The sequence below is a fragment of the Sylvia atricapilla genome, chromosome 1 (assembly GCF_009819655.1).
Source record: "Sylvia atricapilla isolate bSylAtr1 chromosome 1, bSylAtr1.pri, whole genome shotgun sequence".
NCBI lineage: Eukaryota > Metazoa > Chordata > Aves > Passeriformes > Sylviidae > Sylvia > Sylvia atricapilla.
Window position 1 is genome coordinate 31,598,101 of NC_089140.1, and position 26,466 is coordinate 31,624,566.

General features: G+C 38.4%; 1 protein-coding gene and 1 long non-coding RNA gene across 2 annotated transcripts in view; both read left to right on the forward strand.

Annotated features, from left to right (window-relative positions):
• The window catches only part of DNAH11 (dynein axonemal heavy chain 11), a 69,787-nt gene that overhangs the window by 16,562 nt on the left and 26,759 nt on the right, over nucleotides 1–26,466 (forward strand).
• On the forward strand, nucleotides 824–6,943 carry LOC136360990 (uncharacterized). Its single transcript, XR_010743554.1, has 3 exons — nucleotides 824–1,012; nucleotides 2,269–2,355; nucleotides 6,772–6,943. It is a non-coding gene; the product is annotated as an uncharacterized lncRNA (long non-coding RNA).

Genomic DNA, 26,466 nt, shown 5'->3' on the forward strand with positions numbered 1-26,466 from the left:
TTTGTAAAAATTTAGTAACTTAATTGTAACAGAAATTTTGAAAAAATATTACGTGATAGTAAATGTGTGATTATTCTTAATTTTAAAATGTCAATCCCAATTTGATACTTCCATGGATATTTGTATTCCAGATTTCCTGTAGAACAGAACTGTTGATTCTTCTACTGGGGTTAAGCCTGGAAATGTACAGTGCTTCAGTGTTTTGTCACTAATATTAATCAAATTACATTTTCATTCTCAGTTATGATAGGCAAACGCTAATATTTCAGAAATTCATTATTTTCAGTATGTTGCCTATATGAATCCAGCTGCTGGCAGCTTCATTATCAAGCCTCCAGCTATGGTTTGAAGTGTCATATTAGAGCAATCCTGTATTTAATACATGAAATAATTACTATTTACCTTTCCACTACAATAGGTAGCAGATGAAAGGGAAAAGGAGAAAATATAGTGTTTTAAATTTAGCGCAAGTTGAAAATCTTGCTGTTCTTATAGCTACATGGAAAGAGGCATGCTAAATCTATTATGACATTGAGAATTCCCTGAATTGCAGTCTTGTGTGGCCATTCACCTGTCAGATGTGCCCTTGGGGTTCATAACCAGACATGCAACTGCTGTGGAACTGCATCAAGGATGAGGCTAGAAATGAAGTATTTCCTGTGACACACAAGTAGCTGTACGCTCACAAGGCTGCATTGTCATTTAACACTTCATTGACTCTTATCTGCTGTCTGATGCTAGAGAACCTTCATCTCCTTTTCTCTTTTTATTTTCAAGGACATTTTGCAGTATTTGCCTCCAGCTTCCTTTCTTCAGATTCCCTGGTTACCATCTACAGAAAGATATTTTGCTTCCACTTCCAACAACAAGTTTTTGTTCCACCAATAATCAAGAATATTGGAGCCATGGTACAAGCAGACAGATGTCTTCACCAGGGATTCAAAACTTCCCACCAAGTGATATGAAGTTCTACTACATTCTTAATATAATAGACCTTTCCAGTGGCTTTCAGGTCTGTATCATGGGCTAATGCGCCTGACAACACTCTATTATTGCTGATCTTTACAATCTAATAATGGAGGTTGGATTGCGGACTGATGAAGAGCAGATGCGTTTCGTACAACGTAGGAGATAGTCCCCACCCTAAAGTGACCCTGGTCAGGTAGATCAGATGGGTGGAAAGCTGAGGCAGAAAATGTATTTAGTGGAAACAGAGCAATGGTTTGCAAAGTTTGCTGTGCTTACTTTTTTGGTTGGTTGGTTTTTGAGAAAAGAAGGTCAACATTTCAAAATGCAAAACAACTTTTGGAAGACTAGGTAGAACAAAACAGAAATTGAAGAAGCTCTGAAACAATCATAAAATCACGGAGTCATTTAGGTAGCTAAAGACCTCTAAGATCAATGACACCAGCCATTAGTCTAGCACTGCCATGTCCACTCTTAAACCACATACCTAAGTACCACATCTACATATATTTTAAATACCTCCAGGGGTGTTCACTCAACCACATCCCTGGGTATCCTGTTCTAGTGCTTGACATCCCTTTCCATGGAGCAGGGGCTTCAAAGGGTAGCTGAACATCAGAGCAGAGATTGAAGACAGAGCAAAGGATATAATAGAAAATCCTGGCCTCTCTTGTAAAATCAGGTCAGTCTGATCCTGTTTTTATCTGCTCTCCTGTTTCTTCAAGTGCAGCTCTGTTCTTTTACAGAATATTTTGCCTACCCGCCCCATGGACCACTGTGAAGGCAAGGAGGAAAGACAAGGTTCTCTTCTACATCACAAACTTTGTTTTTATGGGGTTGCACTGGCCCATCACGCATGTTTGCACTCATCCTGGCACAGAAGTTGTGATTTAAGGTGGCAGTTGAGAAAGTGCTGATTTTGTCATGATGATCCCTGTTCTATTTTCTTGAGCAGTATTGGAACACAGGGCTAGTGACCATAGAAGGTCCTCGTGGTGCTGATGCTTCTGTGTGTCCTGTACTGCTCAGGAGCCCAAAGCCATAATGGCCCACCTAAGTGTGCCAGTCAGTGCAGAGCACATGTTTGTTTTAACTATATTTTGCATGTTCAACTGGCTGGAGAACTGCTAATTTGAGAGATATCCTGGTTCATGTTCAAGAATATATAGATTCAAGCACAATATCAGTTGGATATCTATAAAGTATAACTGATGTCTTTGCAGAATATATCAGTTTCTTAAGACATCCAATTTTGATGCCAGATGACAACATTACAAAAGAAAATATTTTTTTTATCCTTAGGGCATTTTGTTTGCTACACCCAAGTGTTTACACCAACCAAATTATATTCATTTTCTCTGGATCATGAGTCGACACATGTCTATGTGGGTAAACTAGTGGAAAGCAAAGACTGTAATTTCTGTTATAAAATGGTGATGGACGCTCTGGACACGTATTTTGAGGTATGTTGGTGGCTAGAAAGTATTTTGCCTAGTGCCATCAAGTTAGAAACTGAGTGGTGACAGGTCTTATTCATTTGAACTCTATGTAGCAGTGGGGAGTTACTTGAGGAGTTCCTAGGGAGCTGCAATGGCATGCCTGCTTCTGTGAACCCACTCTTGTCTGCCATGCAGTGGGTGTAGCTGAAATATCTATAAAGGGAACATGTAATCCATCATGATGCTAACTGTGCTTGCATGAATTCATTGCTTTTTGCTGTTCAGGCGTTGTTGCTGTGCAAACTCATAACACCCTTAATGGAAGGTTTATGCGGGACACTATACAGAGATAGAGCTGATACATAGACTTCGTTGGTGCCCTTGTGGAAGAGCAGACTGTGGCACAGTGTTAAAAATAACCCCCATTTTGTTTGTTTGAACAGAGATTCACCAGGGGGTTTTTTGCACTCCACAGAAATTAACACCATTTATTTTCTGAGACTGGAGAGATAATCTATAATGCTGTAGATAGTTTGCCTTATCTTTTAATTAGTTAATGATGTATCAGGCCTTTATAAGAAAAGCAGTATTTCTCTTTTGTTTCCAAGAAAGGGAAAATGCTTTTAAAGTTAGATTAGTTCAAAGCAAGGACAATACCTTAAGTGTATAGTAAATAATGCTGCTGCATGGTAGACTAGAGCTGCTTTGCTGCCCAGTTCTGTACTTTTTAGTATCTAAACCAGCCAAGACTTTTAAGTGTCAATTCAGATGTATTTTATTTATCCATATATTTGTTTTTTATACGTATGCTTACCTCACCTCAGGTTAATTTAATTTTCTTTTCATGTCAGGCAATATATTAGTACCCATCATGGCTGCAAATCTCAGCTTCTGTTTCTAAAATTTGATCTAGTACATTTGCTTTGTTTTCCTGCCCAGAAGAAAACCAACCAGTTTTCAGAAGATTAAGATTTTGCTGATTAAGTGAGACACAGACTTCACTGTTGCTCCTTGTCATTATTTGTAATCTTTCTTCAACAGGTACCATCACTCTGGTCATGTGTAATATCAGTGATTTCCAAAAAGAGACAGGGGCCCCTGCTGGCAGAGATTAGCTTTGTTGAAGCAGTTTGTATTATTTGCAGTGTCAAATGGTTTAACACACAAACTTTTTTCTCAGTGAGTTGTACTAGGATTTCAGTGTCATCGTTTTTCACATTACACATAATCAGACAGGAGCTATATTAGAGAAGGCACTCTTGACAAAGCAATCTATTGTAGGAGTTTCACTCCAAGAGGATTAAAGAAATGCTTAAATTTCAAAGATAATCATGCAGACCTTTCATAGGGACTGTAGATTATTTTTTAGGCTGATTTAGTGGTTGATATGATAATCATCAGATGTGCAAACAGAAGCCTTCTCAGGTATCACCAGTTCTGCTTGAAAATGTTGGTAAGCCATTATTTTCTCTCTGAAGTCTAGTGACTGAGAGTGGTATCTCAGTTAGGCAAACAAAATGGCAGGGTGTCTTAGGCTTACAGCTTGGCAGTTGTGGAAAAGGGGTTGTGAAATTAAATCCTGCAAGTTTTTTCTGCACCTTTTATGGGGTTTTTTTTTGATCCATTGTGAAATCATGAATAGGGCTGGTAAAGTTCTATAGTGAAGTCAAAGAGAATTGGCTTCCAGTAATGTTTTGGTTGGACAGGTTTTTAGCTCTTTATTAGATGCAACCAGGTTAGACACATTATACCTTTATTTAAGAAGGTTCTCATCAGTGGCTTTTTTTTCAAGGCTCTTTTCAATAAAATTTTTCAGTGGCAGGAGACATAAAGAGAACAAAGCGGACATTTCATTGATAAATTAAGCAAAAGGTCCAACCTGCTGTCTCTAAGCTCTGGTCTTTCATCCCTTAGAATCTGCATCTGATTTTAAAAAATGGAATTTTGAAAATAGATTTTAGATGTGTATATAAACTATTAGAAAATAAACTACAAGAGATTTCTTTCAACATCTCAAACATAGTTTTCTGTGGGAGGAATTACCTCAATACACACATTTCAAAATTTTTGCAATTAGATCTTGTCTAATTTTGGGACAAGTCCTCATCTGGTCTCATTCCCTTATAGTATTCTATATTATATAGTATATTGTTACAGTATTCTATACTATAGCAAATAACAGCATCCTTTAATTAGTCTGGTGAGATATTTCCAGAGTTAATTAAAGTTTGAAGCAAATTTGTCAATAAATGACTCATTGTCCTTTGGCCTTTGTGGTGCAAACTGACAGATGTGAAATTCTCATGTGCCCCTACAGCCCTGTAAACCTCCCTTCAAGTTCACTAGGTCTCTGTTCTGAGTTCAGTCAGGGCCCATCAGAATCCTGGTGGGATGCTTTGGAGCAACTCAGTGTAAAGGAAGTGTAACCAGACAGCTCTGGTCATTGGCAGATCTTCAAGATTTGATAAAGAAAAAGAACCTTTCTTTGCACTTGCTTGAATATTGCAAGCAATAGCAAATGCTGAGGTAAAGATAACGTACCTTTAGGTATTAGGAGAACATTATCTCAAAAACAGACCAGAAAAAGAAAGGGGGTGAGGGTTGGGGAAGTAATTTTTTATTGGTGCAATAAAAAGGAATTGAGAAACTTTGCTAAGAAGGTTGTTGGCATTACTTTATGTTACTGTCACTTTATTGATGTTTTGTCATCAGGTGCTGAATCAGTCCTATCCTATAAGCTTCTAGGGGTTATGAACTTCTGATTGGAGTAGGTGGTAAACAGAGCTTGTCTGGACTGGCAGGATACATCTGCTCCCTGGAGGTTTTCCAAATTACACAGAGGAAGTGAGGGCCTCAGGGTAAACTAGTAGATATTAGCTGAGTCTGTTGAGTTCATGACTTCAAGAATGTGTTTTGTAGATGCACAAACTTGATAAAATCACAGGCAAAACAGTGGAATTTACACTAACAACTCCTATGCTTCCTGTGGTATCCAGCTGTACCTCTTTTCTTTATTTTTGAAAACTGGGTGGTCAAAATATATTTTAGTGTCCCCTTAGATACTTCATGGAATTTTAGCAGTTTCTCCACTTTTTCCAAGGCAGCTGCTTCACATGTTACAAAGATGTGATTTGAGTTCTGGTATTTATAGTTAGTGATTTAGTACAAATTTTTATGTGCTGTTCAACATGCATTGGTTTAGGGGGTATAAAGTTGAAGTGGGCGAACATATTAAAAAAAAAAAACAACGTCCTTGTTGCATGTGAGTTCTTTAGTCACCTAAACTGTCCATATGCAAAGATTAGGAATATAATTGAGTGAGATGCTCTTATCAGGTTTACAGACATTACAAGGCTATGTGAGCAAGCAGCCAAGGTGGGAACATTTTCATGTTCACTCTAGGTGGACAAGCAATATTTCTGAATCTCAGTTGTGGCTAAATAAGGATCTAATTTTGCCCAAATTTGGTGGATGCCAAGCCCTTCTGTTACTTTGGTCCATGGCCAAACTACCACAGTGTGTGTAGCTCAAGGCTTTCTCAGCCTCTGGTTTTCAGAGGGAGGTATATGCTATTCTGCTTTGAAAAATGCAGCATGTTCTTCAATATGTCCATGGTGTCTAACTTCTTGTGTTCTCCTTTTCTGGTCAAATGAGGTACAGTGTAAGTCACTTGAATGACTTAAGTGGTCATTTCTTCCCTGCTGTTTCCAAGCAGAAAAATGTCTAAGCCTCTGTTAACAAGCCTGAAGGTTTGCTTTGCTAGGTTTTGTGACAGCTTGGTCATAACAGCCTGCATTGACCTTATTCTGTATTTCAAATGTGGTCACACTCAAATGCAACTGATGTGGGTTGTTTTCTCTCTGGAAACCCAAGCCAAAAAGCATTCCATGTTTATACCACGTGGTCCCCATGTCTCCCTCAGGGCAACAGTGTGCACCTCAGTTTTGTTGGGGTTTTCTGCAGCTAAGAAAGCTTTCCTAAATAAATTCACTAATGAAAAAAATAAGACCTTTCAGAAACAACAGAATTTAAGATGGATCTGATTCTTCAATAACATTTTTGGTGTAGTAATTTTGGTGTTCTTGATAGGAGCTTTCATGGCTACAATATCCCTTTTCAGTAAATTCATGGGGAGATTTCTTCTATCTTTACCACTGGGTCATGTCAAAGCTTCAGTATCTGATACAGGAGGAAAAGAGGCAAACTACATTTCACTTTGGATATTATACAGCAAATTAGTGATATGTAAATAAACAGAAAAAAGTAAGGAGAAGTCAGCAATGTGTTGCCACCATGAACATTATTTCACACTTTTTCTCTATCAACATTTTAACAGAATATGAGTGATTGCCTCCTTTCCTTACAGGTAGATCTTGCCAGTTTGTACATCAAGACAGGTGCCAAGAACATGCCCACAGTGTTTTTGCTGACAGATGCCCAAGTTCCAGCTGAATGCTTTCTTGTGCTGATTAATGACTTGGTGGTATCAGGTGATTAAACCAACAAATTTCTTGAAAGATCTTTTCCAATGACAAATTATCTGTATTTTCATTGAACTTTAAAGAGATTATTTCTCTTTCAGATATTTTGTAGGGGGAAATTTTAGAGAGGCCATATCAAGCCATCCAGCTTGAGCATTGAGTCAAACTTGGTTAGGAAGTTGAGGAGACAAATTGCTAAGGCTTATCATGCATGGGTGCATTGATTTGGGGGAAAAGGAGAATGTCCCTCTGACTTAATATTATGTTTGCTTTGGTGTGATTTCACTAATTTCAAGCAATGTTCCCATGACTGCACAAGTGTAGCATGTAGCAATGTAGTCTCATCCGTGTTTTGAAGATTAGAGAACCTGGATTCTGAATGAGGGGATGTTGGGATAGGATGGAAGAAAAAATGCATGTCTGGACAGCTGAAGTGCATCTTGAAAGACTTTTTAAAATTAAATTTACTTTTTCAACCAGACTAGTAAACAATTTACCAACAGCCTGGGAAAAAAAGAGCCACCATTCTGAGGGGAACATAATTTTTAAGTTAACTTCCTGTCAGGGCAAATTCAAAACAAAGTTGTTTCCCATCCATTTAAAAAAATAGAAAAGAAAAGGAAAAGAATAGTTCCTTTTAGACAAAAAGACATAGGGAATGGGAGGAGACTGTTTTGTTACTAGATATATGTAGCATCATACCATAGCTCTGGTTATGTGCTTAAACCCCATTGGGCTAAATACCATGTAGAAGATTATATGTCATGTGTTACCTTTGTCTTTTCACAGAAGAGGTTCTTGATCTGTTCAGTGATGAGGACATGAAGGTCATAGTTGCAGGATTTAGAAAAGAAGTCTGAGCCCTGGGCCTGATGGACGTCAGAGAACACTCCTGGAGGTGATTCCTGAGAGTGTGGCTGCAGTGGAATGTAAGGCACATTTCAGGGGCAAGAAACAGTCATGAGCAGATCAAAATAGCAACACATTTCAGTTATCTCATAACCCAGCATATGTTGACATACTTCTCTTGAAACATTACTTGCTGACGTGTGGCACCAGATTTGCCTCTCCTGTGTTACCCCTGTGATAACCTGCCTGCATGGAGGCTTGGTGAACATCAAATTTTTCTCCTAGATCTGGCTGTTGACTTCCTGCCTGCTCATAGGAAAGTCACATCACTGCTCTGTGCCTTAGTTTCACGTCTTGGACATAATGAGGCACTTCAGAGAGATGAGGAGTTTGTGGTGCTCTTAATGCAATTTGTAAGTACTTTACCTGATCACACACATAGTAATTCTGTACATGTGCTCAACTCTTAAACTTTTGCACAAATGATTTAAATGTCACAAAAAATGTTAATTCTTTCTACTTTTCCTATGCCATATAGAACTGGAAAAAATAAGGTATCCATGTAAATGCTTTCAGATTTAAAACTGTTTAAAAGTACACATACTATTATGCCATCATTGCAACAAGTGTTTCTCCTAAACTCTGTTTTAGAGACACTGTTTTGGAGGGAAACTGTAACTCTCACTTAAAGGCTGGAAAGCAGTAGCTAGGAAAACTGGTTTGGCAGTGGCATCTTAAGGATCTTTCAGGTTATGTAGGCTTTAATTCACACATCACCTGAAATATCTGGGTAGCTGATAAGAAAAGGAGAAGTCTGAAAACCATTAATCCTTAAGAATGAGAATGTTTTGAAAGGGATATATGCCTCATACTCAATACTAAAATTATTTGCTTGATTGGGGATTAAAAGAGCCTTCCTGTAGTGGATTACTCCACAGTGATCTTCTATGCAGGCTCTGTTTCTCCATTTTCTGAGGCGTTTAACCACCACTGTTCTAAAGAGCATTCTGAGTAGACTGTGAGTTCTTACCAAGTTATTACACCTTATAACATTGCACTTTCTCTTTGTTCTCCCCCTACTCTTCTCCTTTTCCAATTCTGCTTAAGTTTTGCTGAAGTTCCCTCCTAACTCTAATTTTGCTGCTGTTAGTTCTTCATTCCACAAATTTACTCTGCAACTTAAAGGCCAATGGCAACTCGTATACAATCTTGTGTGACATATTCTGTATAATTTTCAATTCTACATACTTCAGTGACATGGTCAATAGTGGTGCTTACCTTCTGCATTTTTCTTTCTGACAGTGCTATTTGTCTCTGTTTCATTACTGTTGCGTTTGTATATATTTTTAAGAAAGGATGGGGAAAAATTATTTCTAATATATCTCTTCATTTTCTCCTTTCACATTTTTATCCTTTATGTTTTCCTTATTCCCACAGTAATTTCTTCTTCCCTTTTCTTTCCTTTCCTTTATTTTCTGTTCTTTTTAAGGGCTTTTTGAAAGCCATCATTCAAACTCCTTTTACCTTGCAACAATTTCACCAGTCCCCTACTGTGCAAATTAGCACTTCTGGTGGCAAGAACAGGAAATGTTGTATTCATGTTGCAGGGAAGCAAAGTAGTGACATTATAGTACTGAAGGAGACATAAATTTCCTGAGTTAACACACCGGTAGATATCTATATGAACTTTTACTTAGTGCAGAGTGACCTATCACCTCCTCATTTCCCCAGATCTGAAGAACAAAAGACTAATATAATGTGAAAGAGAACAAAAGGGTCAATTTAGACAGTTTCATAATTTAAAGCCCAGTGAAGGGATATAGTCTCATTTTTCCATTTCATTTTAGAAAAATCAACATCCTACATTAAGCCGCATTTTCCCTTGAGCTCACTTATAATCTTACATCCTGCAGTTCTGTTTATGCTGAGGAATCTGCAGCTCAGGAACCAAAACTACACTGTGCTGTTCTTTGGTTTTGTGTTGGTTTTGTTTTGTTTTCAATCTGGACATTGCAATCAATTCTGCTGTCAATGTACAGAGAACACCCCATGTGTGTAGGTACAAATTTGAATTGAAAGTATGTCAGGTGAAGACAATGGGTTGCACCATTATAAAATATGGGTTGACAGCTGAAAGGTATCTGAGGACAGATAAACACCTGAGAATTTTAAAAACGTTCATAGTGAATGATGAATAAATTATGAAGGAAGAATGATGCTCAAGCAAACGTAGTTGATGGACACCGTTAATGTTAATGTGCTGATGGGTTTAGGCACACTCAAGATGAGACATTTCTGAATCTCAGTGATTTACTTGGGTTCCAGAACCTTTTCAACATCCCAAATTTCTGTGCAGTAATCACTCTGAAAGACTCTACACATCACCAAAATTTCTTGGCAAAGTAGAGACCAGAAGAAGCAATTATTTCTCAAAAACATGGATAAGATGAAATCAGTCAGTCTTGCTGTCTCTGGAGCTCCATCTGATTTTACTTTGCTGTCCTGTACTTTGTTGTACTTTATTGGTCATGGTAACCCTTCAGCTTTTCCCCAAAGATGTGAACACCATGCCTAAACACCCTCATGCCCTACACAAGCATACCCTCAAATGAACTCTTTCCAGTAAGTATACTCTCTCCAGCATCCCATCTTTGCATGGTTTTCCAGGTACTCACTTTGGTCTCCTCAGTGCTCTTAAATATTAATATATATATATCCCAAAGTCAGACATGTTAAATGATCTTTCTTTTGAACTGAATCTCTGTTATTCAGTCCATGAGCAGCCAGTTTTCTTCATGAGCTGCTGATGGGTACTTCAAATACTTGCTCCTCCTTTGAGCAAGTTTCTTCATAGTGTTTTTTCCTCATGTAAAGTTTACAGTCTCTCAGTGGCTGTCGTGAAGTCCCAGCATTAAGAACTGAAATTTCTAGTTTCAGGGGAATGTCATTTCTCCAATTTCCTTCCACCTTGGCATGACTATTTTAGCCATCACATCCTTATAATGGTCTCCTCTTTCTATCGTCCTGTCAGGATTTAGTTGGCTCCCCAATTTCTGTGGAATTTAGTAGTACCATAATTTCATGCTTCAACCAGAATTAAAGTCAAACATAGGCAGAGTGGGTGTCCTGCATTGCCACAGGCAATCTTGTCTATATGTTTATGATTTTTTTTTTAAAGTATTGTCTTTCATTTCCAAATCCTCTTTCATTAGGACACATTAACTTTTTCTTTCTGGTTTGTCTTGCTACTGACAGAATATCTGTTTTTATCTGTGAATCTGAGAGGAGCTTGTGAAGCCCCATCAGAGCTCAGTTTTGGCCAGCTCTCATGGTTTTTCCTTTGAGGGCATAAATACACATCTATCTTTGAGTGCTTAAATCCCAGCCAAAAAGAACTATGTTTTTAGGGTTTATGGTTCTATGTTAAACTAATACTGACCCCGGATTTGTTTTGGATCTTGGTTTGTTTTTTTTTTGTTGTTGTTGTTTGTTTGTTTGATTCCATGGAGAGTAGCTATCAAGGATTTCTAAGTTCTGCAGCACAGAAAACATCTGTTTTTTCAGTTGGTAGGCTCTTACAGAGTTGCTGTTTCTGTATGAAAAGCTCCAGGCTTTGGATGTCAGCCATATCTTCTTGAGCACTCAGAGAGTGCTTTTAAGGATACATCTGTATAAGTAAAATTATGGAGGGAATTTTGTTGTCCTGAGGACTAGCTGCATGAAAAGGCTGGTTATCCATATGGCTTAGCTTTTCCCGTGCTCTGCTTACAAAATGATGGTGGTGGCATAGAGTTGGCCAGGACTAATTCCTGGTCTGTGCAGCTCCTCACTCCTACCACAGCACTGCTTAGTTTCAAATGGGAAAACCATGAGAGGGCACTAACATTTAAACAGGGTGGGCCCCCCTGTCAGACCAGTGGCCAAGTATGTGCCACGGTGCACTTCAGTCTTCTGTCTTGCTCTGTTTGAAACACTCAGTGAACCTAGAGGGCTTGCATATTTGAGATGAACAGGAGGAGGTTGAGCCAAAAAATACAGTGTAAGATACACAACTGTAGTGAGAGTGACATGTGTGAGGCTCAGAAGGACACTGGAGAAAAGAGGGGGTTGTGTTCTTAGGAGTGGTGAATGGTACATGGAAGTTGATACTGATTTCACAAGGTAACAATGCTTTTATCTGCAAGTAATGATTGTCTTCATTACTCCATTGTGTGTGTTTAAATCTCAAAAATCCTCAAAGGAAGGGATATGTCTATTTTTGAGAGCTTACTACATTTTTCTATTTCTATATGAAATACCTTCACTGTGATACTTATATCCTGGTTGTCTCACAAGACATTCTCCATTTTTTAAATGGAGAATTTCCTATTCTTTGGGGGTTTTCCATCTGTCAAATTAAACTGTAATGTATGGCTTGGACAAAAGGGAAATGTTTTCAAAATAAGACCTTCTTGCTTATGCAAAGATTGTTCAAAATGTAGTCAGTAATAATTACTCAATTTTCCTCACAGCTCTCTTGCTAGCAGATCACATGGCATCTTCATTATTCTGTGGGCAAAGCAAGCAGTGCACAAGGTTCTTTGTAGTATAGGGAATTCACTGGGGAGAATGCAAATGAACCCTGAAAACATGCCATATCAAATCTATGCCTGGTGTGAATTTACCAAACTTCATGAAGCTAAAGGAGAAAGTATTATGCTGTGGATCTGGTTACATTCTTTTTATGACTACCTTTTCAAATGTATGCTGCATCCTATATTTTTGTTCACGGGAGGTAATTAACAAATAGATAGTTATCTAATCAGGGTATTATATTATATCCAAGGCTGCACTGGAATTTCTTGCCTAACAACACAGTATAGTAAAAATCTCTTAGCTATGTGTTTTAAGGAAAAATAATGGAAATTTTTAATAGTATGTCACAGTTTGAGCCCTAGGACCAAATAGTCCAAGAAGCAATTTATTAAATCATTGAGAAATTGTTCTTCTACACTTCACCCTGTCACAGTAATCTACAAAGTTTTTTGTGAGTCATTCATTTTACCTATCACTACATTTTGATTTGATTTGATAATTTCTTTTCATTCCTTGTAAAGTTTCTAGAATTCAGTTTTGCATTCATCTACTTCTTAGCCTTCATAACATTTTAATTCAATTGTTACCTACTACTTTGTAAACCTGTGCTTGTAAATTTGTACTTACACATTTGAATGCATCTGCCAAGGGCAAGGAGAAAACAGAGGAGTTCTGGGTATCACTTAGAATTTAGAATCTAGAATTTAGATGATAGAATAAGGTTTAAAGTAAGCAATCCTAAAAGCCCAATATTGCTTTCTAAGGGATCTGCAGTTTGTATAAACTAATTCAGCTCCTTGTTTATACAAGTAATTATTCTAAATCACTCCTAACAAATTACATTGGATAGGGAAAGCATCCTCTTCCCTAAAGTTCAACCTAAGATTGATATAAATAGTAATCATCCCATACAAACAATTTTTCAATATTTAGGGAGATTAAAATATTACTTAGGGTATAAAACTAAAGAAAACACTAAGTTCTGATATTTTTTCTGGCAAATGGCCCAAGATTTTGATTTGAACTCTTTTTGCAGTCCAGTACTTAGAGAGTTAAGTTCAAATATGAGCAATGTGAGGAGCGTAGGAGGGTGTAGAAGATGAAACCTCAAGCGAGTCTGTGTATGGTTTGCAGCTTTGGAGGTGTGATAGATTCAGTTTGGCACCCCTGCGATAGCAAGGGCACTTGTGAGCAGCACATCAAAGCAGGGACAGATCTCTCCAGGCTCTCTGCTGCTGCTACCACAGCAGGGGTGGTGTGCAGGTCTGAGAAGGTGGCCACTAGAGGAATAAAGAAGAGAAAATTAGGTTCCTCGGGCTTCAACATTGCTCACTGTGAGTCTTGGTATTACAACTAAGCATAGAATTTTTTCAAAAAATGAGGTGGCATGAGGGAGAAATGTCTAAATGAAGGATGCATAATGTAACCAAGAACCAAATTCAGAAAACCCAACAATGTTCAAGAGTCGTGTAACAAACCTAGCAGGTTCTTCTCCTACTTTTTTCCTTCTTCTCTGATTCAAAGTTTTGTGGTAGAAACCATTTATTCTTGTATCTTTTTGATTGTTTCTTCTCTGTGTGCCCATCTTTATCATTAGCAGTAAATGCCAAGATCTTTCTGTCTTTGTACAGTTTCAATATAATTTTCAGCACTTGGCTGGAATTCTACATGGGCATTTCTGCCACTTGCCTCTTCAACTATTGAAAGTAGATGATTTCTTCTATACCTTAAGCCAACTTGCTGATTGGCCCATCTTCGTAACATTCCTGGGCAACCTGGGCTTTCTTGGTTTGACTTGGTTCTACTACCTAGGCTATTTGCATAAATTCCTATGTTGTGTTTTCTAGTGCAGAGATGTATTTTTAGAAACTGTGAGACAGTGGCAATTCTTTTCCAGCTTCTATTTTATCTTCTTTCCTGACACCATTGAGTAATTTACCATTGTTACTATCTCCTCATCACTTTATCTCTTCTGTCTGCTTTAAAACTCGGTGAAGTATTGAGCCTGGTCAACCTTTTCCTTTCATTGTTTCTTTCTTTACTTATTTTCTTTCAATTTTCTGCTCTTCTTCCTCTTTTTAAGTAGTTTTCTCCTATAGAAATATCAATTCCCAATTAGCCTAAAGGAAGAATAAACTTGTTGCTTTCCTGGCATCTCTGGGCTCTGTCCTGTCTATTGTGGCTGTTGGACAAGATATAAACTCTTCTGAAACATTTTGGATGTTTTCTATTAACCACATCAGTGGCGTATGGTTTGAGAGGTCCTGTACAATAAAAAATCACTCCTTTAGTAAGAAGCATAGAGGAGAGGCTCCATTCCTGTCTTAACAGCCTGATGTCTATCATTTTATCCATTAACCAAGAGCACATACAATGGCCACAGCATGTGCTAACTGCAGTAAGTAGGTTCACAGAATCTACTGAGGACTAGAATAACCCTTCCTTCCCAAATGCAAGCTGCTTTGTGTAGACCTGGTGATATCAAGGCCCAGGCAGAGTTTTATTTTCCTTTGAATATTTTGGCCTACCCTTTTTGTACATCTCTTTCCACTTTTAATAAGAATGATCCCTTGAAATTCCCATGCAAGCTAAGATCCAAATCTCCTTTTCTTCCTGCTCTTTTTGAGGGGTCACACTGCACATAAAGAGGCTTGATTAGATTTAGGACCTAAATAGCAGGGTTTCTGTCACCATGACCAGCTGAATGTGCCCCTTCTGGCTGTCTGCATGCAAGCCAGTCCTTGTGCCTGCCTTATCATCTGTAGCTATCAAACAGTAACTGATACCAACCCGGAGAGAGCAGAAGGAAGCTGCAGAAGTGCCAGGTTTGTACAAGGGAAAAAGAGCAAAACTTTTTTGCCGAAGGTTGCTGAGAAAGTTTATTAGCTGCCAAATTTGGCTTGGAGCCTCAGCTGTGTACCGCCTGGTGCTGGACCATGGTTCAGTGCATGCCTCTCTTTGACGGCCTCAGCTTGCCCTGTGATTCTTTTCTCTCTCTGTTCCCTCCCTCCTCTCTGCAGATTGTCCCTGTGTTTCTGTCCCGTCTGTGCCATGCTGTGAACCTGAGCTGGGAACTTCCCAGCCATAGTTAACTGCCCTGCTATTGACTGGCTTCATGAGTGGCCATGGGAGACCTTCCCTCCAGCAGCAGGAGGTTCATTGAGGAAGCTGAGGGGGTCGAGGTACAGTTTCAAGCTCATCAGTTTCCTAAGAAAGCAATGGAGATCACTGAAAGATCAATAACTGAATAAGCTGGGAAAAAACAATGCTCTTTTTACTCCTTGCTGCATACTTATTGCCTTTGCTGTTGTTCAAGTTCACCTCTGCTAAAAGTTGAATTTTAATGGTATGTCACTACCCGATTCCTTCAGGAGATTTCAGGGAGCTGTCAAGCACAGGCAGAGAAGTGGGGGAAAGCGAAGCACATAATTCATAACAGTGTCTTTGCAGAATCCTTGCATTCAAGACTTTTTAGGATCTTATAGATACAGAGTTTATTCAACCCTTTGCAATGCAGTTAAATCTATTCAGTAGGGCTGTAGTAAGTAAGGCTGAAATATTGCTGTGCACAGTCCAGGTGAAGCAAGTTCTCCACCTATTCAGCAATCAGACAGGTAGGACTTTCCCCTGGAAGGGCAATCCATGGCACCACATGACAAATGCACTTAGCATTTTAATATCTTGGCAATTATTCCCTTCTCGTTGCTGATTGATGCATGTTTGTAACATGCATGTTTGTAACATGTTTGTTTTCAGAGAAAAACCCAAACAACCTACATGCATTAGTGAGTTTCTCTTAAGGGGAAAGGAATATTCTCATATTCTTCTGAGAGTTTTAGCAAGCTGCCTCTGATGTCCTTCCCAGCATGGGACAACATGCAGCAACTTCCATGCTGGCTGTGAGACTGCTGGAGTTATTCACATAGATCTGGAAAATGCTTACTCTCCTTCACAGACTGCCATTGCAGGAGTTTCATTCTGCTGTTATGTTTGAGAGCATTTGTTTGTGTAGGGGGGTTTTAATCAGGTAAGGCTGAGGATTTCAGGAATTCTTGAGGAAGTGTGGTCTGGTTTTAGTTGAGTGCAACTCTGCATTTGCAGTGTTTACCCTCCATTCAGACCCATACAAAATACAGCAGTAGTCGTGGAATGAAGGTGAAGGAGAGGGAAAAGGATGGCTGGTTCTTGCCGGGGCCGCGCGGGGCTGCGGGACTCGCTCCAGGCGCCCTGGCTGCCGCTCCGGCGGCACACGGATGCCTCCTGTAGGACTGCGGGGGAGGGAGAGATGTTTGCGGATAAACCTGGCGTTTGTGTGTTCTATCAGCTGCTCCTGTCTGGTTTTTTAACAGCCTTGTAGTGTCATCAGGATAGTTATTTGTTGTCTGGTGAGCTGATGGGGATATCCAATCATATTAATTTTTATTGCGATACAAACTTCTTATTTGAAAGAAAGAGATATGATTGCATGGAGAAAAGAGTTTTGGTTCTGTTTTTTGGTGGGGTTTTTTGTTGTTTTTTTGTTGTTGCTGTTTTGTTTTGTTTTTTGGTTTTTTTTGTTTTTTTTTTTTTTTTTTTTTTTTTTTAAGCTTTATGTTCCTCAAGAATTCTTTTATTTTTAGATAATTAATAAAGATTTCTCTGATCTTAGCAACTGTTAAAGAGTTTCTTTTTTCACATTGGTGTTAGCCACTCCTGATGAGTATCTTTCCTGTTTGATTCCTAGCAAGTGAAATAAATGTCAACTAACAAAACAACATGACACTTTATTGACAGGGAATTGAGGGGTTTGTGTCGTCAATGTACGTAAAGCAGAACTGGGTCCATGAGTCATGTGCAGCCGATAGGAAGACCAAAAAACAAAGACCAGAATGCAAAAATAAAATAATGGGATGAGGCAGGGGAAAGGTTTTAAAGTGATACGGAAAGAGTAGTCAGAACAGAGGCATGGAAATAACAGAGATGCTATGTCAGTGTTATGGGTGGGGAGAAAAGGGGAGACAGGAAGAAATAGCAAAAGTGAACCAGAATGATAGGAGAGGTGTAAAGCAAAGGGCCTGAGGAGGAGTAAAAGCAAAGTCAAGGGAGAATGACCAAGTTAGTAAAGGGAGGGGTAACAGGAGAATTGCAGAGATGTATTAGGACATCAAAAGAATGAGAGGGACTGGATGGAAAAGGACCACCCTGAAGAAGAGGGAATCTTAGAGTCTGTCATCCCCTTTCCATCAAAGATTTATAGGAGGTGGTTTCCTCTCCTTCCCTCTAGTGCTGCTGTGTTAATGTGTCATTTTGCTTGCTCCATTTCAGATATTTCAAGAAAGTTCCTTGTTTGCACAGAAATCTTGTTTGCTAGTGCTCACCTGTGTCTGGCTCATGATGTTCCTTATCATTGATCAGCTGTATGAGGCCTGCTACTGAGTAATTATTTTGGAAAATTGACACTAAGCTCCTGATTGGGGTTTTTTTCACACTTTCAAAAAATTGAGCAAAAATAGTAGATAAAGGATTTTTTGTTTAATGCTGTATAACAATATTACAGATTACTTTTACTTAGAGTAGCTTGAAGTTAAGCTAATGATTTTTTTTCTCTTAAAAGTTCAATACAAATATGGCATCATATTTATATTGCTTTAATTACAAATTGAAAATTTCTGAGTTTAAATGGTGAAGGAAAACCATAAAAAACTCGCAGTGATTGTGGGAACTGAGAAAGAAGTTTTGGGGAGGTTGGTTTGGTTGTTTTAATCTCTATCTCTTTGTTTTCAAAAAACAATTACCCTTCTGGAAGATACAGTTTATCCAGGGAAAGAAGCGGGTCAGGTTGAGCTCAGCAGGGAGATGGTGAGCTACAGTGTGTTCTATGAAGGGTGCTGCTGTGAACATCCCTTTTACCCTGTGTGAAATTATCTGTACAGAAAGGACAGAAAAATCCTCCCTAATTGTGATGCCTGTTGGAAGCAGGCATTGCAAACCCTTTTCACCTGGAAGGACACTGGCCAATACGTGGGTTAAAGACAAGGAACAGTTCAGAGGTATCTGAAGGGAAATAGAAAGTATCAGAAATTTAATCAGTTCTGATGTCTTTGATTTCTTGGTAGAGAGAGGAAAAGAGCCCTCTTCTGTTTCAGTACTGAAATTGCTAAACCTCATTTTAAAAGAGCACAACAGAAGAACAGGGTGTAGCAGTTCTGAAATCCATGTACTGAGCTTCATGAGCTGACAAAGGTGCTTTTATACCTCATTTGATACAAGACACGATCTACAGTATTTTAAAATATCTGTGTCCAAATTCAGCAAGACAGGCAGCCCCTTTCTTACTTTCATCTGGTGTCACATATCACTCAGCACAGAATAAAAGGATCAGTATTCTTTAATTCACCTCTTCGAAAATAACACACGTGTGTATCTCTATGATCTTTGAGGATTTTACTGTTGCTGTTTTTTATGCTGCTTTTGTGCTGCTTAGCACCAAGCAGCATACACTGTTAAGCATGCCAAGGATAAATTCATTATGCTCTTAGTTCATCGTACTCCAAGGTATTTTACAACGTTCAGTGTGGCAAAAAAGCCACCTGGAGTAATATTTTGCTTTCTCTCCTTGCCTCCTAAACTCCCCCCTGTCCACCCACTCACGCTTCCCAGTTACCTTCTCCTTCTAGCAAACACTGACTTAGCTTTTTCTCTCAGTTTTGGTAATTGCCTGAAACGTGTTAATTTTCAGTGATATCTGTCTTTTTTGTTCTTTGCTTGGCTTGTTCCAGCTAGCTCAACCCAACTGCAAAGAGTTAAGATTTATATATTTGATAGTAATGATTATTTTGCATCCTGAGAAAAGATAGAGGGAGTATGCAGGCAAAATTCCTGTACAAACTACTCATAACTTGCCTTGGGTTTTGTTTTTTTTTCATGTTTAAGTCACTCAGCCAAGGCCTAGAGTAGAGAGATTGTATAAGAATGAATCTACTTCACCCTCATATTTTCTTTCAAAATATATGTAGGTTTAATCCTCAGTTGTCTTTAGCACTAATGAGTGGTTTTGGTTTGTACCAGCCTAATCTTCATTATTGGCTTCAAGCTACTTTATGTTTTCTAGAGAACTGCTGTTAAATCAGATTTTGTTACTGTATTGACTCTTTTTTTTCTTTTTTTTTTCCCCCATAAAGAAGGTTAAATTGGCAATAATAATTTCCTTTGCCTACAACCCTGAATGGGCATATATTGAAAAGTACAATGTAGTATTAAAAAAAAAATCCTGGAGATAAATGAATGGCAGAATAAATAATTTATGCTAATGAAATTACTGCAATTAGTAGTTCCACAATGACCCTTTTAAAAGCCACAGCTGTTAATGTCAGGAAGTGCTGTCACTGCTGACCTTATCATAAGAGAAAGTGACAAATTGAAAATGCAGGGAAGACCAATCCTCAAAGAGGTCTGTTCGGGAACGATTAGTGTTTTCTGAAAACCAGTGTGAATTACAGCCAGCTGCTCTCTGGCTCGGCGTGTCTCCCATGCTGTGCCATTTTGTTAAGCTCCATAACAATAGTTATTTTGCCCCATTGAGACAAGTTGTCTCGGGCCACTTCCAGCTCTACCGGAACCCACTCGGTCCCTCACTGATTTACAAATGAAACTGTTGTTAGAGGTCTTTTCAGGGCTGCTGAGTAGAGACCTCTCATAAGGATCATGTGTAGGGAGGTTGTCTTTCGCTGGGAAGAGCTGTACTACTGCAGGGTGCATGTGTGTCACAAACAATGAGAAAGGGAGAAAAGGGCTGAAACACATTTCAGTTGGAAGCTAAACGCTGCCCAAATCTGCATAAAATGTCTATTCCTGCTGACTAGCCTTGCTTTTACAAGCAATTTTTTAAAAGATGAATTTATGCTGCTTTGCTTCCGCTAATGATGTTCTGGTTTTTCCTGCTTGTAAAGCAATTTGCCTCTGCTTTCCCTAAACGCAAATCATTCTTTATTTAGTTCCTGCTTTAATTTCTGTTTTTCTGATCATAGGTGAAATAAGTATTCTTCTAAACTAGCTCTGAAAAGGCACAAGAAAATAATGAGTTTTCTTACTGAGAAAAATGGCAAGCCTTTCTGCATCAACCTGATTGTAATATTAATGATGTAGGCTTAAAACATTTGACTGCTTGAACAGCCACTCACGAGCAATTTTCCCAAAGTTCTCTAAGCATTATTGACAATGCTTTGGTAAATTATGTGTGACTTTCCTAAGAGTTGGTGTAGCTCATTTAATTCATATTAATTGATTTTTAGGCTTCCCTTGATTAATTGAACTGGGTTCGACTTGTACAGAATGCAATAAATAATCATTAAAATGAGGGAGATGTGACTCCACAAATGATAAAGTTTAAGTGTGCTAGAAGTCATAGAGGACAAAATGAAAGTTAGTTACAGTGATGGAATTAAATGGGTTTCCTTAGTATTTCTCTTTGAATTTTGCATACAGTACTCTTGCTTAGACATGTATATTAATTTATTCTATTAATATATGTGGATAGGGTTCCTTTAAAATGAACAAAAATTAATTCTGGGGATTTCCTATTTCTTGTTTATCCTTGAAGAGTATAGTCTAATTCAAAAGACTGGAGTAGTATCTTGTATTTCCTAGTTGAGTTTTCAACAAATTTAGAAAATGAACCTTTGAACTTTGATCCTGAACCCCTCTTCTTGCTGTCAAAGGTGAAGACAGGCATGTTATCTCTGCATTTTGCTTAGAAACACATGACTTAATGGCCATCTGGAGTTGTTTTAAATGTGCCTGGCCTGTTTTGATTTTTACATAGTATGTGAATTTTCCGGTCTACAGGTGCATTTTGGTCTCTGTGATGAGAGAGAAACCCCACGTGGTGCTGTGTGGGACCCAAGACAGGGCCACAATGGTGCTCTGGGATACCCTCTGTGGTGTGCTGAGATTTGCTTGCAGCTGGAATTAGAGTTGGTGGTTTGATGCCTGGCTGGCACATAGGGAAGAGCCTCCACTGTCACAGCTTGGAGTGAATCTGACCTCCATGAAGTCACAGCCACTTTTCTGGCTAATACCCCTTGAAGCTGATAGAATGTAATTTTAGCACAGAAAGGTTTCTGATTTTCTGACATTTTATTGTATCTAGAGGCTCAGCTTTCAGCAGCACTCCATAGTGGTCTGAATCCTGCCCTCGTTGCAGTTTGTCTATCTTTCAGAAGCAAGATAAGCAGGGATGGTACAACTTTGGAAATCTAAATTGTGATGTCCAGTTCTGTTCAAACTGAAGTTGATGGCAAAAGTGCACTTCACTCCAAACACGAATTTGATGATATATGAAGTGTGTGATTAGAGCAACCACTCTATTTCTTCAACCTAGAGAGGATTTCTCTTCAGTAGGAGTTCCAGAGGTGAAGTAGAAAATCCACAGAATATTAACCCTGCATATAGCAGTATAGTGAACTGGTTTAATCTCTGTTTCTAGTTTTTAGGAGTGTTTATTAAAAGATAATAACGTATGTTGAAGCACTGAGCTTCTGTGGTGATGAAGACTTGATGAATGTCAGTGGAAAATTAATTAATTAATGTGCAAAACAGTTGGGGAAGGCTCATTTTGCTTTAACTTTTTTTTTTTTTTTTTCCACACTGACATTATATTTAGGGTAGATTGAAGAAGAGTTTTGTGAATGAGCCATCCTTAGAAAAATATATGGATATACTCAAGTTATACAGATATAATTAATTTCAGAAGGATTTCTTTGTTCCTGTGTTTCCATTTGCTCTATTTCCTTGAGAATGTACAGCCACTTATGAAGGACTCCATGGTTTATGGTGGTTTTATGGCCTCTGCCCACACCAGTGTGAATGTCCTGAGTACAATCATAACAAGTGGCAGTAGAATTATACCGCTATAAATAGTTTTCTGGAGCAAGTAATGCTTTATAATAACCTCCTTGACAAAAAAAACCCAAGAGGCTGTCATGACACATGGAGAACTTGGTAAATGGCACACAGAAGCTTTCTTCAGAAAGAAGGGAGGCAGCAGCTTTCCAGGTAAACTGTGGAAGCCACAACCTTTTCTTTCATTCTTTTTAAATCATCTTTGTTTTATTGCAAACCATCACCACCTTTTCATTACACTGATTGGTTGTGGAGTTGCATTTTTGTGTTACATTGAAACTTTATTATTATTATTATTACTTGGGGGGTTATTTGTTTGTTTGGGTTTTTTTTTTCTTTCATTAATTGGGTTTTTTGTTTGGTTGGGGGTTTTTTGGGTTTTGCGTAGAAGCTCTTTGAGCTATTTAGCTGCCTTTGGAAAGAGGGGACAATCCATTTAAGCAAGGACAAAGTCTGGAAGGAGAGTATAGTGGGGCTGCTGAAAAATGGTGAGAGGGAAACAAAGGCCACAGTAAAAGCTAAACCCAGGGAGAGAAAAGAGGCAGCTCCACAGACGTGGATTTTGTACGTGGCCAGAGACCAGCTGAGAGGTAATGAAAGCAGGAGGAACTTGTGAAGGCTTTCCATGTGAGGTTGCTGCCACACAGCCCCCAGTTGATACTTCTGCTTACAGTTCATTGGAAGCTGATCAGCCCACAAAGACAGAAAGGAGGGGAAATTACTTGGAAGTCTTTACCCGATCCCACTCACACACGTGTCCCCTAATCCCCTTCGCAAATGCTGAAGACAAACCATAATCCAGCGATTTCTTTATTAAAAACTAAAATTCTGTGTGCTTCTATGCAAATTAAATGCTCAGCTGCAGTCTGCATAACATTGCATCTTGATGCTGCTGCATGAGGTTAATAATGGGAGCTGGCTGGCTTATTCCCAATTTGTCAGCTGAAGACCTTCAAAAAATGGTCAACAGAAAAGAGTGGCTGAGTTTTTAAAGACTGTTTTTAATGGAGTGGCCCCTGCTAGTAAATTATTAAAATACTCTTTTTCTCTGATTTCTAATTTGATGAGGACCAAATGGTAATTGGACAATTTCATGTGCTGCATGCTGTGCTGGCTGACAGACCCACAGCTCCAGGCACTGTCTAGCCAGGCACTTGAACATTGAGCCATTTTTACCCTGCCCAGTGGAGCTTTACAGAAGAATTTCAAATGAAGCACTGTTTAGTATTTTTCTTAAAGAAAAAGGCATAAAGTCAGCTGAAACAAATTGAAAAATAAAGTGAGGAGAAATATGGGATCTCTACAGTCATCTCTTAAAACTCAGTATTACAGCTTTGTCAAATCAAATGGTCAGATTTTGAGAAGGTAAATTTGGTAGATTTTGTAAGTTTTCAGGAGGCCACCAAATCAGGAGAGCCCTCAAAACCTTCCATGTGATTAAAGTTTTAGCCCTCTAATATTTGTTTTCCACTTTCTCTTATCAACCTTATCCAGATCAGATTAACAAGACCCCTCTGGTTACAATATATCTTGATTAGCTGCCAGACAAAATGATTGGTAGGTTAGCAGACAAACAAAAAACCCCAAACCATGCCAAGCTCACGGTTATTTGAAAGAGTTTCTTTATATGAAAAGATATTGTCACTGGATTTTTTTATATGAGTTTCTCAACTGGCAGGCAATGAATTGCTATTTCAGCAAACTAACAGGTAGCTTTTGTTCAGCAGTCTCTGAGTGTGCCTTAACCTTACAGCAAAGCTTTGCTGGAATTGTCTGCTCAGAGTGAACACCAAGCACTTTCCATAACATCCCTCTGCCTTTACGTTGGCGTCTTTGCCGTGTGCAGCATCTGCACCTCTTTTGCCCCGCTGAGACACCCGATTGCAGCCCCAACCTCAGCAGCAGGACAGGCACCTGAACATCTCAGGAGAGCTCTGGGGCCTGTGGTGGGTGCACTTAGGCTGTCATTATTAAATTATTTACGTCAACACAATTCTGTCAGGTACAAACCAGAAAAAAAGAAAAAAAATAATGAAAAGGCAAAGCTTCTGGTTAGAGACTCACAAAATATGAATTCTGTTTTCAGTTCAGCTTTTGGGTCTCAAAACCATGTCTAATGACCTGGACAATGTATTACCTTTCGCCGTGTAAGTAAAAGATCTAAAATCCGAACTTGTTACTCAAGAGACAGAACTGCAACTGAAAAAATCAAGATACTGAAGCTTTGATTGCTGAGATAGGGTTTCAGACTGAGAAACTGAGCCGAGAAAAGGCCATTGCAGATGCAGAGGAGCTAAAGGTCAGTCTAATTCTCCTATTTACAGATGTTGAGCTATATTTAGAACAAAATAAACCTTTTTAGGTGAACAGTTTTGAACAACTTCCTTTCCAGGGAGCATAAAGCTTAAAGAATTATTATACTTACATGGGTAACAGCATTTCACACCATGATTACCACTTGACCTTTCTTTACATTATGCCTTTTCCTAACCTTTTAGCTGTTTTAATGAGATGAAAGAACAATAAATACTGAGCTCATTCAAGCATTTAATGGATGTGGATCTTGAGAATCAGACCTATTTGTAATACAGTAAAGGTCAAAGAGTCATCTCTTAGCACTTCAGATTTCTAAAGGCTTTGAGACTCTAGGTAAATTGAACAACTCAATTGATACAGAAGTTCATTCCACCATTTTACTAGGTACAAAACTTGAATCTTAAGATTATAATAGCATTCCTGATAATATATGTCTTCAGTGTTGACTCTCCATTTTGCTCTCAGTTCAGCCTATCAGCATTAGTTATCAACAACTGTGTTGGAAACACAGAGACTCACATGCTTTGCTGTTCACCACTGAATGAATAGAAATGCATAATTTCATACATTTCCGAAATTGGTGTCTAAAATTTCCATCTATAGTCGTATGCGTGGCTTTTGAAATAAAGCACCAGCAGTATGGAGTGCTGTTGAATGAAGTTCCTCTACCTTTAAAGTCTGGAAGGCTCATTCAAGTCTGGCATTTTGCTACAAAATCTCATGTACTTTGTGCCATTGACCAACAGTGCAGAGAGGAGTTCTTAATTGACTTGTAATAGTTGTTAATGCCTGATTTTGAGATATGGAAACTTAAAGTTTCCAAGGGTTTTGTAGTTTCCAGATATTGACCAGCAGGGAAGACTGTCCTGTCTAAACATTCAAAATGATGTCTCATTTTTTTCTATTTTGTTTTTTAAATACTTACCGCTAGATGATATTTAATACATTTCCAAAAACCTTGTGTCTAATACTAATTTTATTGAGACAAAAGTAATTTTTAATACTGAGATAAAAGGAAGACATGATCAGGAGCTTTATATTTCTCTGGATTATGCTAACTACAGACTTCGGCCTTTTGTTGATCCTAATCTCACATAGGACTTAAAAATAGCCGTGAAGTTTCAAGTCCAAATAGTGCAATTAATTAAACTTGTACAAATGGGATCCAACATCTCAACATCCTATCAAACACTCTTCAGTGATGCTTTTCCTGTATTGGTTCCATATGCTTCTGATAAATTTGGATGTTCAAAATACACCCTTAACACAATTTTAATTACTTCATTAAGCAGCTAGGTGAAACACATACAGTGATTATTGTGAGATAATCACATCTTTGGGCCACTTTGTTTCGGGGATGAAGTTCAGCGCCTGACACTAATGATTACTCCACTGTTCATTGCTTTATTGCACCTCTGAAATGTTTTCATTGGAAATGAAAGTGTCATTTTGTGCTACATTAATCTAAAACTGTTTCATAAGGCTAACGATAGTTTCTAAACACTAATCTTTTCTCATTTTTTGTTACCAAAAATCCCATCAAATGAGAATACATCTTCAGCTAAGTAATTTGTGAAGACTCTTCCTAATTGATTAAAATATGTCACCCTTTAAATTTTTTTTTTCTTCCCTATTATACAGATTTCAAATTGGAGCTTACAAGAGCTTTTTGCGTTTTACAACCTTAGATACCTTGGAGGTATTGACTCGGAGTGAAGTGTTACTTAAGAAAGAATAGATGAAGAATGGAAATCACTTTAGATCAGACTTATTAGGAAAGGTGAGGTCAGTCTGGATTTCACATAACTGTGGCAGGGATATACGCCTGTACAGTCATAAACAAGGGTTTTATGTCAATGTGAAACCAGTAAGGTTTTAAAACAGTGAGCAGTAACACTGCAGTTGTTTTGCTGGCCATCACTGTGCTCTGAATGTTGTCAGCCAGAGCAGCTTAAACATGA